Source organism: Rissa tridactyla, chromosome 1 (genome assembly GCF_028500815.1).
Source record: "Rissa tridactyla isolate bRisTri1 chromosome 1, bRisTri1.patW.cur.20221130, whole genome shotgun sequence".
Lineage (NCBI taxonomy): Eukaryota > Metazoa > Chordata > Aves > Charadriiformes > Laridae > Rissa > Rissa tridactyla.
The window spans coordinates 184,994,399-185,012,933 of NC_071466.1; the positions used below are offsets into that span (position 1 = coordinate 184,994,399).

The 18,535-nt window shown below is 38.8% G+C and overlaps 1 long non-coding RNA gene across 1 annotated transcript; it reads left to right on the top strand.

Annotated features, from left to right (window-relative positions):
- Positions 1–847: 847 nt before the first annotated feature.
- On the top strand, positions 848–16,089 carry LOC128904605 (uncharacterized). The gene is made up of 3 exons (XR_008464558.1): positions 848–992; positions 14,185–14,269; positions 15,810–16,089. It is a non-coding gene; the product is annotated as an uncharacterized LOC128904605 (long non-coding RNA).
- Positions 16,090–18,535: the final 2,446 nt, after the last annotated feature.

An 18,535-nucleotide genomic window follows, 5' to 3' on the forward strand; every position in this document is an offset into this window, starting at 1 on the left:
TCTGTGATAAGAATGCCTTATATTTTATAAGTGTATATAAAAATTTTATATAGTCTATATACAAATATACATTAAAAATGTTATACATACATACACGCACTGTTCTCCATATAATTATCTCTTTAGTTTCCCATCCAGGGCCTCACTGTATACAAAAATTCAGGGAGATGAGCTGTAAAGTGTTGGAAGACTGACCACAGGGATCACCATCTTCCCTGCTGAAGGCTGAAGGTATCAGACGAATTTTTCTCCCCTCTCCCTTTCTCTCCCTCTCCCCCCTCTCCCATCTCTCCTTCCCTCCCAATTAAAAAAAAAAAAAAACAACCAAAAAAAAACCCCCAAAAGCCCACCACAAACAGAAAAAGAGAGAAATAAAAAAAATAAAAATATTATCAGATTGCATCCCAATTCAATCAAGTGAACTATGGGTCTAATGGAATGGAGCATGCACTGAAGCCACAAACCTCACACCACTTTAGGGGAGAAATCTGCAGAACCTGCCCCTACGAACCCACGTGGGGATGTGTGACAGGCTTGAGTCCTTGCCCATTTAGCAGTGCTCAGTGCACCCCGAGGAAACCACAAACTCAGTACATTAGTCAAAATCAGGTGTCCATCATACAACCATTCAGAGGAACCAGTCTCAGCCTTGTCTAATTTTATATCACTGAAAGTGCGTCACAGTGCTTCAGAGAGGACAACATGTTCCTTGTATTTTGCTAGAACAGGGCTGATCGTAAATTATTTTGGGGCATGTTTTCCCTTGGGTAAATGCACTTTCCAGTAATGTGCAATATACTTGAGAATATGCTTCTGCAGCTTGGCAAAATGAGCAGGAACACCAACTCGCTCACCGATTATTGTACGTAAAACAGCTTTGTATTTGCAATTACGAGGAGAAGTGACAGGACAGTACCCGACTGGGAAAAGTGGAAGCTGCTGAGATTAATCAAGTGTTCCCATGGCAAGAACTACTCTGGAATATGTGCCAGGTTTGAAAAGAAAAATCCTTTGTGTTTTATTTGTTTGTTTGTAACCATAAAATATGTGGTTTCCCTCCCCTCTTCTTTCTGATTTTGACAAGTGGACACTTTGAAGAATGAAAGCTTAAAAGGTCTACTTCCTCTAGCACAAGTACATTTAGTGTTTATAATGTCAGGTTTAATTCTATAATGAACAGTAGCAAAACTGATGAAAAGTATTTTTGATTTGTGGATGAATAGAGGAAAAAAAAATCCAACATTATAATTTTTAAACTGTACTTTAGAAAAAGAAAATCCAGGAATCCTTTAGGTACTGATAGCTTGAGAAAAAAAGATTATAAGGCTTCCAAAAGAGCAGAGTTGGTCAAATGATTACTGCCATAATAACACAGACGTGGTTTATATTTTAGACCACTGCTCCTGTAAAATTAAACATAGTAATAGCACAGAGTTGAAAAGGCTGCATTGTTCATGACCAGCTGAAACTCTGGCCTTGGATTCAAAAGATGCCTTTTCAAACAGTGTTAACACAGCAAAAAGGGGTTTACTTCATATGCATAAATTCACTTGGAAATAGCTGTAAAAATAGAGTATTTAAATTCCAGCTAGCTGAATAGTGGAAACTCTGCCAAAAGTTGACTTTGCTCACAAATTGTTTTGATTGAAATAGTGCCTACTGGTTGAGACAGACCCAAGATCCAAACACGGCAAATACCATGCACAAGTTTTTAATTCTAAATATTTAAAATACTTATTATTTTTTTTCCTTTAAAATACCAACCATCGCAAAGAGAAAAGGTTAAAGGTTAACAGGCTAAAATGCTGAGAGTATGAATGCCCAGTGAATCAGTCTGATTTTGTACAACCATGTACAAGAGGGTTTAGATCAGCATCAGCATCAGACACCTCCTGCCCTCGGTGGCATCCTACAGCCCCAAACTAAGTAGGAACATTTTGTGAACCGAGAATGAGTGAAGAGGGAAGGGAGCCGTGGTGCAGGGGATACCACGGGTGTATCCCGACAAGAATGTCCGTATGCCTTGAAGTGTCATACCAAAGCTCTTCAAATGGATCGACCCATTTGGGCACCCCAAGAACAAAATCACTGAGACCGGGACATGTCAGTCCATACAGTCCGAACGTGTTATATCCGTTTTAGCCACTTCGCTCCATGCTGTAGCCCAGGGTATCATAAAAACGTCTTTGCAGTCCTGAGACCTCCCATTTCCACTAGCTCATGAAGAAAAAGCTCTTCTTTATTTTGCCCTCTTGAAAATGTGCATTTGGTTCATTCTAAGCAGAGGATGATCTACGGTCTCATCAGCAGTTTTCTTGGAGTTAATTTCCAGAATAAGACAGAGGTTCCTAATAGATTTAAACTCTAAAAGTTTCCTCAGAAACAGAGGTTCAGCTTTTTCAAGGAAGTGTATAAGCTCTTTAGAAAGGGATTTTCTCTCACACACCTATTCCAGACATTTGAAGCTGGAGTAATCAACGATATTTTATTCCCAAAGGATCATATGCAATTTAGTTTCCTTATTTGTAAATTCTTTCTGCAGTTTAGTGCAGAACAAAGCACATTAAAACTCTGATGAAAGCCTTTATTAAGTGGCCATCTCATTATATTTATTAAAGGTCTAGGTTCAAAAGTTCATATGACTGAAGACTTGCTGTATATTTTCCTGCAGGCTGCAGTTTGCATTCATTTTAAGAGTAATTATCAGATTATTGGAAGCTTAGCAAGTGTACAAGAAGTGACTGGAGTTTATTTGACAGAATCTTTAAAAGTGACTTATTTATTCTTGAATCAAATCCAAAGAGATTCTGTAAGAAGCACTTTATTGTAGATGTTTATAATTTGCAGTGTGGCAGTGCCCAGAAATCTCAGTCAAGGACCAAGCTTTATATATATGCCACCAGAAGATAGCCCCTGCCCTAAGGATCTACGTGTTTCATTTAAAAAGCAAAGTAATAAAATGATTCCTATGCACTTTTTAACAATTTTAAGAAATAAATCAATTCATTAAGCAGTGAAAGATTAACCACACTTCTTATTATTCCTTTACTGGAAAGCACAATGTCTTCTGAATATCAGAAATCATTCATGGCATTTTATAACCTAAATAAGGTCTTGTCTTTTTCCCATTAAATTCAACGGTAGGTTTTCCAGACAACAGCATAAGCCAGACTTTTGTGACTTTTAATTAGCTTAAATTGTCCACTTGCCATCTAAGACAAACACTAAATCGTCTGGATACCTACAGTGTCATTTAATATCATTTGTGTTTAACAGACCTTTAAAAGGACAGACATTTTCTACTGCTAGTCTTTGCGTTTCTTGCAACTGTACACTTAGGAAAATGCTAGACTGTATTTTGTGAAGTATTGTGTTTTGCTGATGATTGACGGTTGTTTTCTTCTATTTGGAGGATGCGTTTTCAAGCTTATGTGACATATTTGTGTAGGGATAGAGGCCTTGTCCACTTACATCTATTTCTTGTCATACACAAATTTGAAGAAATTCTACAGCTGCTCTATTTAGAGCCTGTAGTATCAGAAATGCATTTCTTTAAGTGCATGCCTACTCAGATACCATTGGATGTGTGGAAAATAAGAGCATGGCCTGAATTATCAGTTACCAAAAAACTCTACCAAAGTGTGGCCCTTGGGATCAGCTCAACCATGTACCACAATACAAATGAAGTTTCCCCATTCTACTGCCTCTAAGTTCAGGTACATAACAGTTAACTAATAACAAAAATTGTAAAAAAGAAGATTTTCCAAATATTCCCCCTTATCAGCTATCACAGAAAGGAAAGACTGACTGAACATAGGATTTCTTCTATTTAAAATCTTCATTATCTTTCTGGATTTAGTACAAAGAAGCAGCCTACACAATGAACAGCAATTATCGCAAAACACTTTGTACAAATATGCAAAATAATGAGACTAATCTAGGATGGATACAGGGAGTCTCTCACAGGCTAGTCTGAAAAAAATCTGATGTAGGGTGTATTTGAATGCATAGGAAAGGCTTAAGTTTAAAAATGGAAAAGGAAAGATGAGAATATGTTGAGAGAGGTAAGGTGGAGATGACAAGTGCAGTAATAAAGAGAGAAGTAGGACTCTGCATCCTTTACGCGCAACTGCAGAAAAGAAGAGCTAAAGGAGAGATGAGAAAACGAGCATCACATTGCCTTGAAAGTAATATTTCAAATCTGTATAAAAGAAGCCTCCTTCCAGCAAAACACTTAACCACATGCTTGGCTTGAAGGACATGGAGAGTGTCACCGAAGCCAATGAGCTAATGTCTCCAGCAGGCAGTTTTCCAGAGTTCAGCTATCCGCAGCCACCCCTGTAGCAGCAGCAGCACAGACCCCTATCTGAACAGACGGTTGCATTTACGTTTACCTCGGTGCCATTTACCTCAGTTTAAAGCATGAAGAGGGAAGTCAGTTGCTAAGTCCATACTAGCAGGGCACAGCAGCAATCCCGCACACAGCACTGGCCACGCAGCTCAGGGGTTTTGCACAGGACAGGGACTCCTCCTAAAAGGATGAAAGGGCAAGGCGAGAGAAAGTTTACCATATAGACATCATTTATGCCATGACAGTTGTCCGCATGGCCAGAGATTGTGACTTGTCCTCTCTTATTTACTAACTTAAATGTGACCAAAGCAGTACAGTGCAAAGATACCCAAAATAACTCTAATTTGCCATCTCAGCTGCTGGCCTGCTTCTGCACTACCTCCTGTAGCTTACTGAGGGAGGAAATTCTGACATCGCACTAAAAAGCTTGTTATAGATGTAGACCAGGCACTGAGTTTATACTATGAACTTTCACCCTTTTGAGGACGTAATTCTTCTTTTCCTGCATAGAGCACAGCCCCAGTGTATTTGAACCCTTGAATTTGGCTTTCTAGAATATCGAGAGGCCTGTGATTCTGCAAATTTTAGTCCCTTTGCTTTTGCTTTCCCGCTAATCCGGTATTTATAGTGCCTCTTACATTTCTTCCACTTAGAAACTAGTTGCAGCAATTCTAAAATAGAAACCTTAATGGCAGCATTAGTGATGCTGTCTCTTACAGGGTTTATAAAGCCTGTTTCACTGTTTCACCCTCTTCTCCAGACCTGCTGAAACAATGACTACAATCCAAACACAAGCACAGCCTTGACAGTTTCTTTGATGTTTCAATCCAGTTCTTGTGCACAAAGAGTACAATAGGAGCATTTGCAGTGATAGCAAAAGCTATGCAGAAGAAAGGCTATTATCCTTGTTTTACCTAAGTCTTGGATGACACGCCATGATTTGTTTGGAGAGTTCTTCCAAGTTACTGAAATGATAGAGAACTAAATTTGACTTTGTTGTTAAAGGGAATAAGACCAATAGACTCCATCAGACCTACTTAAGGACTGTGTTAGATCTATTTTACCCCAAACTGATCACATATGCATTTAGAAAACCTGTGTTTCATGATAGGTGGACCCATATAATACAAAGCAAGCAAAAATTACCTTCTTCCAAGCAGATCAAAAGGCATGTGGTCATATCCATAGGATAAGCCCACACCTGCACACCTTGCCTGTTCATATCAGCTGCTTTGGATTTGGTAGTACTTTAACAGAATCACAGACCTTTCCAGTAGGATCGAACCCATAGGAAGACCTCATCATGCATGTAGGCATACCTTGTATTGCTGGCGAGTTATGTTGCCTCTTCATAAGGATTACATGATTGGCTCTGTTGGTTTTGTGGCCTGATATCTCTTAGGAAGCTCTGTAAGTACGTGGCCAGTAAGAATTCTTGTCAGAGGCTGGTGAAGTTTTAACTGATGTGCGCTTCTTAAACTCACCTTTGGAACAGTACGGGATTGTTTTGTTATTAAACTCAATTCAAAGTAAATAATTTTGGTTTGATTTAACACTGATATGTTTGAGAATCTCTCTTTCCTTGCATTTCTATTTAATGAGTGCACTATTTTAGTTAGAAGGAAGAGAGTTACTAGGGCTGGCAGAAAGAAATAGATACTATAAGTAGATACAGGCCTTTTGGATAATACCAATAAAAAGGCCCACATGGCAATTCTTAGTGCATTTTTACAGACTATCTAGTACAAAGGCAAAAACAAAGCCAGTAAAACAAATCTCAAAAAAAGATTTCAAACCTCCCCCAAAATTCTTTTTTCCTCTAAAGTCATAAAAGATGCTGACTTTCATAAGCTCTTTAAAAACTCAAAGTACATTGTCTTTTTTTTGGTTATTTTACAAAACTCTAGTTTGAGTGGACTAAAAATGTTTAGGGATGAAGAAGAAATCTATTTCACGTTTCACAAAATGATGATGTTTTTCATTCCTTCTCTTTTTTCTCACTCTTTTCCAGACCTAAACATAGGTTTTCTGCCATGTCATTGTGTTTCTCAGAGCCCAGTAGCCTGGTGCTTCCCCTTCCAGTGCTCTGACCACATCTGTGTGGCACCAAGCCCAAGGGGCCATATCCCAACTCTTATCAAATCTTATGTGAGCCAGAGCTCATTGTGACTCTTACCAAGTTAGATGGTCTTTCACTCAAAGAGGCCATAAACCACCTGACGAGTATTAAGTGATAGTCTGTAAGTCTCAAGGGCAGCAGTTGTTCTTATCACGTCTGACCTTGGTGATTGTCATGTTTGTGATAACCAAAAAGAGTGATATCTTTCTAACCTCTGTGTATAGAGCAGTTGCAGGGTCTTGCTCTACAAGCCCTTCCCCCCGTGAAGAATCCTCTCACCTTGCTGTGGCTTCGTGATGTAGCCTCAGCTCTGCCTGATTGCCAAATTTCTTCTGCCACATGACTCTCTTAAGAAATTGCCCAAGGAGAGGAAAAGAGACGACACAATACGAGGATCAGCAAGTTAGTCACAGTATTAGGTACCATCATTTTTTCCATTCCTATTGCCATCAATGGCAGGTTAGCCATCTCCTTGTTGAGCTGTGACTTGTTGAGATCCAATTGTGCCAGTTCAGAAAGTCTAAGCTAGAGTGTATGTTATCATAAGAGGACACTGACCTTTTACTTCTGTCTTTTCTACCATTCAGGCTGCATAATAGTACGCTTCCGCCCAGTCTCTCTGCTACATACTGCTCACGGCTTTGTCCTGCTGCTACCAAGCAAGTCCATTCGTATGCAAGCCTTATTGTAAAACAACTTCCAAAATTACATGATTTTTGTCAGTTTGGAACATAAAGCTTTCCAGTTAGATTTTAGTTCTTCATTTCTGGGGAACCCTGAACTCTTGCAAAGGCCTGAATAGCATTTAAGTCCTTAGTTGCCTACTTTGCCCAGCATCTTCTCACTTCAGTGCCACCGACCCCCTCACTTTCCTCTAGCGTGCTCTTCTCACGAAGTAAAACTCCCTTATTGGAGCCGCCTCCACTGTGGTTTATGCCACCATAGCACATTCACAGTGTTCCTAGAGCACAAGCAGTCAGTGACACGAGCTCAGCTGATGCCCAGCTCTCCTCTCAGCCAAGGTGACCCAGGTGCCTGTGACTGTGCTGGTGCTAGTGGCAAATTCTGCTTGAAGTTCCCATAGAGCAGTAGCCTTCTCAGAAACATCTGGTAGAAGCTACCACATAGTAGGAGTCGGTGCACTCAGCCTAATTGCTACAGAACAGGTTTTCACCTTAAAAGAAATATTCCATAGTCATAGCGAAAAACCTAAGTGTTTACAATGTATGACCCCCTCAATAAACAAAAAAAAGACCCTACACGGCAAGATTGAGGCAATACTATTTTCCTTCTAGGTACCCCATTAAAAGACTTTGGCGTCTCAGCAGATGAAGCAGCTCCAACAGCCTTACGCTAAATTTATGTTTGGAAGAGAGAAAGATTCACAAGACAAGATTGTTAACCACTTTTGGGTTTTGTTACTGGCTGGTTTAGTTCCTGTACGTGGCAGGAGAGTAACCAGCTGACAACATAGTTCTGACTTTAGACGGACATCAGTTATTTCTTCCTTCTAAGTTCCTTGTATGTCTAAGTCATTTTGAGAATGATTATCCTGTTTAAATATCATCCTATCTGTTATAAACTCACATAAATATTTAGTTTAAACAAACATCTTCAAAGTGTCTCCTTACAATCAGTAACAGACCCTTCCCAGACAAATACAGCTGGATGTTTTGAAATCCAGCATGATGAACTGTGAAAACACAACCCAAAAACTGCTAACTGCACATTCTTACAAACCTGCGTTTTTGAGGCAGTATTTGCATCCCCTGAAATATGAGCTGTTTACACTGCAACGACTCTGGTAAAATGTACTGTCCTTGGTGGATGGCAGAATGCTGACCGATGATGATTACAAGAAAAGATTTTAATTTTCAGCCTGCTAGAACAGAAGACCTCTGAAGGAGGAGGGAGTGAAGGAAGAAAGATGAGGCTAATCTTGCTTTATTTTAGCTGTCTACAATTTATGTCTTCATCACAGCTAGTTCTCATCTGTTTTGTTCGTGGAGAGTTCAGTCAGTGGAGCCTGGGGAATGACTCGTCCTGCCCATAAGCAGGTGCCTACTTTTGAGCAGATGGATTACATCTTGAACACTGCTTAACTATACAAGATCAGTGATATATAAACCTGCAACATGGATCTCCTCTTTAAATCATCGGCATTTTTACAACTGATTTAAGGAGAAGCAGGATCAATGATTTTCAAGATGTAGAAAGGGTAATTACTACTATGAAAACTTATGTTATCGCTTTTTAGAAAGAAGCATGTTTAACAGGACATTAACTAAAATCTAAGTATGGTGCAAGACTATTTCAGATTCACTGCATCAATAGTAGAAATTGTTACTCATAAGCATTAAGTGGGATACACCAAATATGAATATTTCTTTTTCCATGTTAAACAGCTGCCAGAAATTACCGTTTCTCATTCTTTGTCTTGTCTTAAGTCCACAGAAGAAATTTACTTGGAAAGAATGGTTGGATATAATTTTTTACCTCAGCAAAGTTTATAGAATTTCTTTGACAATCGCAGAGTACAATGATGCATAAAAAATGTCATGATTAAGCAGAATGACCTAGGACAAGTTACATAACAGATGTTTTAGCTAGAGTAGCATATGTATTATACATCTGACAAGCTTCTGTCTCTACAAATCAGTACTTGTTTGCAAAGCCACAGAGAAATAATGTCTTAGTATGCAAAAGGATGTAAAAGGCAAAAAAAAAAAAAGAAAAAAATAAAATAAGATCTTCAGGAAAAAAATAAAATGTTTGCTACATAACTTCAGCTGTTAGAGAACAACTACAATTTAAAAATATGCCAGATTGAAAGCATTTTTACTCTTTGGATGCTATTAGCATCAGCAGTGAGTAAATAAAAGAAGCACATTTCAAGTCATTGCACTGAAATTTTTGTTTGCCAACAACGAGCACTGTCTTGTGACCATTACAGGGCATTCCTCCCAAGTGGGACATGCTGGAGCACATGCCTGACCGCTTGCTAGGCAGCAGCTAAGGCAATGCCGGAACGGCTCTGCCAGTCACCAGTCAATTTTAAAATGTTACATGACCATACCTGCACTATTGCAAGTTCTCTCATGAGATCCGAGACAAGAAATCATCACAAATACCAGCAGAGCTACCAAAATAAATGTGAATGCCAGGAAGTTGTGAACGTTTTATGTCTATGCTGGTTGCTGCTGACTAGCTCAATTTACTTCTGTGAGGCATATTGTCTTTACCCCCACAAATGATTACCTTTAGATTTATCACATGGCACTTCATGAGATCTAAAGCTTCTGCCTCCTCTGCAATCTTTCTTTATATCTGTTCCTGTCTGCAAGCGCTAAGGATAGAACAAATTTTTTTATTTCTGTGTAGAGACGTGCAGAACAGAACTCTAGTACTATGGAGTGGTCGGAGAACGGACACTCAAAATGTGCACACATCGCATGTGTGGCCCACCACCATAGGTCACGCAGGCCTCTCTTTGTCCAATGCAGTTCCTTTTGCCTCTTTTCAAAGCAAGATATGCAGATATCTGGATAGAGCTCATCACTGAGAAAGGTTTAACTACAAGTACCTGACAGATATGTTGCGTACTGTAAACACAGATCCCTTGCTCATCAGCTGATTGCTACTTTAGCATAATGCTCCAAATTAAAAGGACAGTAGTTTTGGAACCAGGCAGGATGTAAGGAGTAGTTAGGGTGAGAAAAAGTAATCATAAATGTTTTTAGTCAGACCTCATTAGCAAGAAGTGTTAATTCTTTCTGCCCTTTGCATAGCCAGGGTAGTCACATAACTGCTAATTTTCTGCTATGTGCTAATATTTAAATCCAGTCAAAACAGAACTTTGCATAGGACTTGTCCTTTCATGCTGATGGTGGGTTTCAGGGGGTCTAAGAGAGGCATTATAGATCTAAAGTTTAAACTTTAAAAAATGTTAAGAGTGAGCAAGTTATAGTTGGACCAGATCAGCACCCAATGAGAATGGATCTGGAATAGACCAGTACCTATCTCATTTCTACCCAAACACCTTTCATTTGACTAGAACTTTCTCCTGAGCAAACACTTGATGGGTCCTAACACAAGTTAGAGCCACCATTGACCTGCTTTGACTTGCATCTGTTTGCCATGACCCCAGGAGGCTGCTCCCACCGATGCACTCCCACCTCGTTTCCCCCAGGAATGCCTCCCAGGCTGAATGGCAGGAGGAGGAGATCCACGTCGTGTGCTTTCTAGAAATGTCAGTCCCAAACATAGGATCCAAACCTATCATCACAGTGTATCTCAGTGTTAAGCCAGTTCTCCGGCTCTTTTGTGCCCAAAGAAAGAGGGATGACCAGTTACACCGTGGCTACATCAAAGACCAAAGTAGAAAACTGCCTTTAATTTCTCTATCAAGTTGCTCCTAAGCTCTCTACCAAAGAGTTCATTGGATCACAGCTGGAGAGCCAAACAAACTGTAAAATCTGGAACTAGCAAATGGAAATTGTAAATATTTACAGCTATTACACTATGAAGTAGTAAAAGTTACACCGCTCAACTAGAATATGCCACATAATAGAACCATGGCATGCCTACTTAAGAAACAGATATTTTGATAATAAAAGCTGATATTAAAAAGACATCCAAAATAATGAATTTATATAAAGTTGCTAATGCCCACTATTAGATGTTGTTAAAGTGATTGGAGCAAATGGAAGCAGATGCCTGTCTGCATATGTCCAATATTAATACCCAGGATTTAATACCTACATCTACTTTATTCAAAGAGATATATTTGTTTCAAATAATTACAAGCTCTTTTATTGTCTGGTTTTAGCTTTCCCGAGTTGCAATCAGAACAAGATCTGAGTGTGTATCTGTTTGTTCAGGTTTGTTTTGCTTTTAATGTTATTATTTAGTAATTCAGCTGAGATGGCTTGAAATTAAATTTAACTAAAATTACATTAAAGTGGAGCAACAATCACTAGACAGTATAAAAAAAAAAGAGTTATGATTGTTGGGTTTGCCTGAATAAAACAATTACAGCAGCCTATTGAGATTAAGAGCAACTAAACAGATCTCTGGCATAAACGTTGTCTCTGCTGACTTTAAAAGGGGGCCATGAATTTATCCTGTTACTACATACTACAGGATGGTGCAATGGGGAGTAAGACAGGGACTCATAAGCTTTGTAACATAAGTGACACCAGAAGAAAAACATTGTCTGTGGACCCCCTTCTCTACAGATCATGGCAACTACAGTCATCAGTTCTTTTAACTAATTCCTCCCCATTCACAGCTACATTATATGTTTACAAGGAAATCAAACATTGCCTAATTTCATTTAAAGCAAGTCACACTCTCCCCCTGTTTTTAATAATTTCAGGAACAAGAGGGCATGCTCTCCTTGGTCATCAGCCATATTGGAGTGTATGCTTACAGAAGGCTGATCTAGATACAACTCCCATTTTCCATGTCTTTATCACAGCACGCCAGATTTAGCCTCTAAATTCACATTTTTTTTTCCTCTTTAATTTCCTCATTGTTTTCTTTTTAAAGCATCTTTTAAGTATTGAGCAGTGTGAAGTAATTGCCATAAAAGCGCAACTTATTACTGGGTAGTTGAAATCGGATGTTTCTTCACTCTTTCAGTGCAGCAAATTGCCAAACCAGCCCTGTTAGGATGAACAATTCTCCATGACTCCCTGGGGTTTGTTACAGTGAATCTAGACTGCACTGGGAAAGCAGTGACAGATTTTTTACTTCTATTCAGGCAATTAAAAGAATGGAAACAAAATGAATGAACACCACACGATCCCCTGCTCTCTCCAGAGAGCATCCCACAGAACGTTCTGCAGATGACTGGTGGCCTGCAGAGCACAGTTGAGGAGCTGCTGGAAGAGAGGTGGTTTTATAATGAGCCTGCTTTTCTTGCGAGTGAGTTAAATGTGCATTTCAAAGAGCATTTTGCTACCATATATTTCACATCCTGTACAAAACTCACATAGACTTTTCTCTAATTAAAGTTTCAGAACTTAAGAAATACTTGTAAAATCGTGATAATCCCTGCGTTTTTCACATTAGCAACCCACAGAATCATTTCATGGCATTTTAGGAGTAATGCGCAGGCCATCTAACGAGCAAGCATGTTGACATTTCTCAAATCGGGACACTAAACTGAAAAAGTACAAAAAGCCTTTTTACTATTAATATTGATCTAAATATTACAAGTCATAACTGTATTCAAACAGTCTTAATTCTTATTTTTAATTTCCTTTCTTATTTATAAATTATTTTTTAGACTATCCAACTTCATAATCTGATTTACTCATTTATAAAACTACAAAACAACATTGGTCACATCGCTGTTTAATATAGACTGAAGGATTTTTGCACACACAATCAATCAAGCGATGGCTATGTTATGCACTTTGTGATTACGGATATAAATAGGCTGGAACTTATGTGACATATTATGCAGATGAGAAAAAAAGAGTAGTTAGAAAGTATGGGCAGGAACTTTCAGTGTCCTGGATACAGAGACACCATCTCCCCTTCACTGGCTGGATGGCTGTGCCCAGAGAGTTGTGATTAATGGGGTGAAATCCTCTTGGCAGCCGGTCACCAGTGGTGTCCCTCAGGGCTCAGTTTTGGGGCCAGCTTTGTTTAATATCAATGATCTGGATGAGGAGATTGAGTGCACCCTCAGTAAGTTTGCAGACGACACCAAGCTAGGTGGGAGAGTTGATCTGCTTGAGGGTAGGAAGGCTCTACAGAGGGACCTGGACAGGCTGGATCGATGGGCCAAGGCCAACTGTATGAGGTTTAATAAGGCCAAGTGCCGGGTCCTGCATTTCAGTCACAACAACCCCAAGCAACGCTACAGGCTTGGGGAAGAGTGGCTGGAAAGCTGCCCAGCAGAGAAGGACCTGGGGGTGCTGGTGGACGGCCAGCTTAACAGGAGCCAGCGGTGTGCCCAGGTGGCCAAGAAGGCCAACAGCATTCTGGCTTGTATCAGGAATAGTGTGGCCAGCAGAAGCAGGGGAGTGATGGTGCCTCTGTACTCGGCACTGGTGAGGCCTCGAGTACTGTGTTCAGTTCTGGGCCCCTCTGTACAAGAGGGACATGGAAGTCCTGGAGTGTGTCCAGAGGAGAGATACCAGGTGGTGAGGGGTCTGGAGACCAAGTCATATGAGGAGAGACTGAGGGAGCTGGGCATGTTTAGCTTGGAGAAGGGGAGGCTGAGGGGAGACCTCATTGCCCTCTACAACTACCTGAAAGGAGGTTGGAGAGAGGTGGGTGTTGGCCTCTTCTCCCAAGTGAATAATGACAGGACCAGAGGAAATGGTCTGAAGTTGCGGCAGGGGAGGCTTAGATTAGATATGAGGAAGAATTACTTTACTGAAAGAGTGGTCAGACACTGGAACAGCCTGCCCAGGGAGGTGGTTGAGTCACCATCCCTAGAGGTGTTTAAGAAACGTCTAGATGTAGCACTTCAGGGCATGCTGTAGTGGCAGAGATTGTAGGTTGTCTGGTTGGACTCGATGATCTCAAAGGTCCTTTCCAACCATGAAGATTCTGTGATTCACAGAGTATATGTTTTTGAACACTACTTTTCCAAGAACAGTCCATTTTGCTAAAGAAACCACCCTTAAATTCAGAAACATTTTGGATTTTTCTAATTATTTCTTCCTTTCAACTCTTTTTTTTTTTTTTTTTAAAGAAGGAAACAAAGCTACTTGCCCCAGAGTTGCGTTAACCACTGCAGTGATCCATAATCAAGCATTGAAGCTTCTGCAGCTCTAAAGGTAAACTCAGTGCAGCAACACGGAAAAATCTGATGCTTTATGACGGCTTTTTTTTGCTTTCAGAAATAAAGCATACACATTTGATAAGCGTGCCTCTTTTACTGTACTATTCCTTGAATGTAAGTCTTTAATTTATCTACACTTTCAGACAACACCCAGATGTAACAGGCCGAAGAACTACTGGGGAGATGATTGCCTATAATAAAATTTGCTATAAGTATGCCACATACACAACAGTCATGGAATGATTTTAAAAGGCAAAAGGATAATCCAACAAATACACATAAGAAAATGTATTAGTTGGCTATCAGATGTGGGGGAAAATACTTTCTTTTTCTTACATCTTTTTCTTGATAAAACAACAGAATATCTCTGTTGCTTTTATTATCACTTGGATACAGTATAACTAGTGGTGGGGTTTTTTTAATATTTTACTTTATTGCTTGGAGTATCAGTCCTTCTTCAATATTTATCGTCACGGGCATTTATATCCATATGAATAAAAGCCTAATACAGCATCAAGTTGTGAACATTAAATGGATTTCACACAAGTGCACAATCCAAATCTCAATAAATGTAATGTACAGATCACAGTGAACATTGAATCAGATTCATGATGAAGGCCCTGATGCACACTAAGGACACTGAATTACATTTAGGACTTAAAAATAAAAGGCACAGAATTATACATATCTATATGTATCTAGATAGATAGATAGATAGATACACGGATTTTAAGACTGCCAAAATATAGATAAATTGTTGTAGCCTTATCATGATTATTTTTAGCAACATATGTTGCTAAATATGGCATGAAATCAAATTAGCCAGGCTATTCAAGCAAATGTAATGAAACCATCTACCTTTAGGAAGAACTGCTTTCTAATTATAAAAAAGAAATGTCATTAAAATCAGCAACACTGAAATATTTGCTTTTAGCCACAGAAAAATTAGAATGATTGACCTTCTTTCATTCAAAGTTGTTTTCCCAGGTGTGTACTTAACTGTGTTTGTGTCACATTTATTTCAGTAGAAGAAAGATTAATTTTTTAGGCATTAGTACAACAAACAGTTTAGACTTAAAAGACCTTCCCAGGGCTTCTGTTTAAAAAAGACAGAAAGTTACAACCGCAGGACCTATGGGCGTACCAAAATGATCTAAGGGTCTTGTTCCTGATGCAAGGATTGCAATGCATAAACTGAATAAGTTTATAATATATCAGATACATAAATGTGTGACAGAAATTTGTCTGTTGAATCAAAGAGCCCTTTAAGAGATGAGATCTAACCAGATCTGAAAGCTGATGTAAGCTACATTCACTTTTAAAATAAAGGCATTCTTTATTGAGAGTCATTTATTAATGAGACTTATTTAGTGAGACTAATGTATTAATGAAACATTATTATGATATGTTTGAAGGTTTTAGATTCTTTTATTTCAGGCTGATAAGATTAAATAAGGTACTATTTTAAAAGAAAAGCACATGGTCATGACTTATTTTTTACTCTCTATTTTTTATTCTTCTTTTTTTTTTTTTAGGATGACTGAAAAAAAGGACCACCTCATCTAATTTCAGCTGCCTACAAGCTAAAAGTCTAGTCTAGTCTCATTTCTTAGGCTCTCTTTATAGTTAGCATCACCTTCAGAAGGAGATTCATCGTCCCTTTTGTGAAGAAATTGTTGTTACTTTCAAACAAAGACACTGTGCAATCCTGGGCCATAACATCAATAACCGAGGTTCTGCAATCTGCAACCCCCTGCATAAAAAATAAAGTAAGTTACACCTGCCAAAGACAAGTTTTCATTTTCCTAGACATTTGGCCATTTTGTTCTTACTCACCCACTTAGACTGCAGCTCCCTCTCGTATCTTAAGCACCAACTCCCTCCAGAAGTTCAATAACATACAAATGACTGCACGGAGGAGCGGCAGCAGGGGGGCATTGGCCATTTCTTAGGCTCAGGGATATCAATGGACCTCATGCTGTGAGTAGTGTTTCAGGGATGTCCACCATACAGTATAAACTATTCCATACTATTAAAACACAAGCTTCCTGATCTTGCTCTTCCAGTTCAGAACAATACAATTGAACAAGGTAGCAGGATTTGCCACAGTGTTATAAACAGTAGCACGCATTTAATAACACTGTAATTGTCTATTGTTTTTCTTTTAATTTACTTCTTTGAGGTTAGACCCAGTTGTCATATCTTGAGTGCTAATAAGAGTGCCAAGAATCTTCATCTTATCCAGTCAAAGCCAATTAAAGAACTCCTCAGGAAAAACAACCTATGATAAAATGCCAAAGTAAATAAATTGTCTGTCATTTTCCACCATACAGTTTTCACAGATAACCTTATTTAACCAATTTGCCTTTTTTTTTCAGGAAGTCTTTACGATCAAATACTGTTCCAGGAAGACTTGTGACTAACTGCAGAGAGGCTGGAAGATGAAGGTGTTTGTAGTATCACAATGAACCCCCTGATTAGCATGTGCAAGAATATGTATAAAAGAGAAAAGCAATGAGCTGCAGAATACAGCATGAGGCAGCTTTTCAGTTACTTTTATGATCTCTAAAGGGACAGTTTAGCATGAATGACAGAGATACAATACCTTCAAAGCAATAAGACATAAAAATTATTTCTTTCCTTTCATTTAAAGCAGAAAAATTAAATTACGTCGATAAAAATTGTGTCAATGTCTGTATCAAAATAATTCAGCAGCATGTTTTTCCTCAGGGGTGCAGAAGAGATGAAATGATTGTCAATTAATCTATGTTAAGTGTGCATAGTGCTATATAGAAGTGGGAGAAAAGATGACACTTTCAGCTAGCTTTCTTATCAATAATTAACAGAGCTGAGGATGTGCCAGTATATGTAGATATTTCAATAGATACACTAAACATCTTCCATGAACAGTTTTATTCTTTAGAAATTCCTATGGTAGTTCAGGAATTTCTAAATGGGAATCATTCGGAGCCCTTCCACTTTGGAAGTCAAGGCAGAGTAGTAGTTAGATATAAATCCACACCTTACTACTGACCTCTTTAGCCAGGTATGCTCCATAGTGTTGAAAATCCAGAAATACCCAATTCCACCCCATTTCCAGCTTAAGGACAATGTAGGTTTGCTTTCTTCAAGTGCTGAGAAGTCAAACTTTAGGGGAAGGAGCTACCTTCTATAAACACACTTCTACATAGAGACCTGATACGAAGTAATTCTTGCACTGTCAGTTGATACCCTTAGCATATGCTATTTTCCCCAGGTGGACAAGCTCTCACAATAAATATTGTCTTCACCAATGGGAAATAGACAGTAAAACCATACAAACATGCTGTGGTCTCTTAAAAAAAAATAAGGATTATGTGTAAATTCAGTAAGGATGGATAGGTTCATTTATTAAGAATATTAAGAGATTTATTAAGAATACTGTTCGAGCTTGTTTGTTTGTTTGTTTGTTTATTCAATTATAAAGCAGACCATAAGTATTTATAGACAGAAGCACTGAAAACAACCAGCTTCTGGCAGACAAGATGTGACTGAACATACTGCATGAAGAGTGGCAATATTAATCTTCACTCTTTAATACAGCAACGCAAAGAGGCCATCTGCCTGTCATGTGCAAGCGTTTCATAAAACCTACTGAAGCATAGATGTGAATAGCTTGTTGGAACTGAGATAAGAGCCAGGAAAAAAAAGTCACGTATATTAATTATGCTCACTCCTAATTGCTCATCCTTTAGGAAATAAACAATACTGTTTCTGCTGAACATGAAATAAAAATGTTTAAAAATGCAGATGGGTGTGTGGGCACAATCAGTCGCTTACAGAATGCTTGAAGAAATTCAATCCTGACATGTGAATCCCTTATCCAATTATTTGCTCTTCCTGCTCTTGGCTTATGGTAATTAAAAAAAAAAAACAACACACCACCAAAACAAAAAAAAAAAAAGAAAAAATTGTTACTTGATATGAATACTTCATTATTGATAAAACACAAACAGGCAGAAAGATTTACAAAAAATGATGCTCTATTAGGCAAGGTTAGCCTGATTCTTGCAGCCTGACTCATCATTTGGGCATGATGAGGAGCAGCAGAGCTAAGCACACAATACTGGTTCATTGGGATCACTAATGAAAAAGGAAGTACTCAGAGAGAAAAACAAAATCGAGCCAACAGGAGGTACAGTGCTCATGAGTCACATTAGCTCTTTGCTCCCCACAATTGTCTGTTGAACGAATTTCAGGTCTGCATAAATACAAGGAGAAA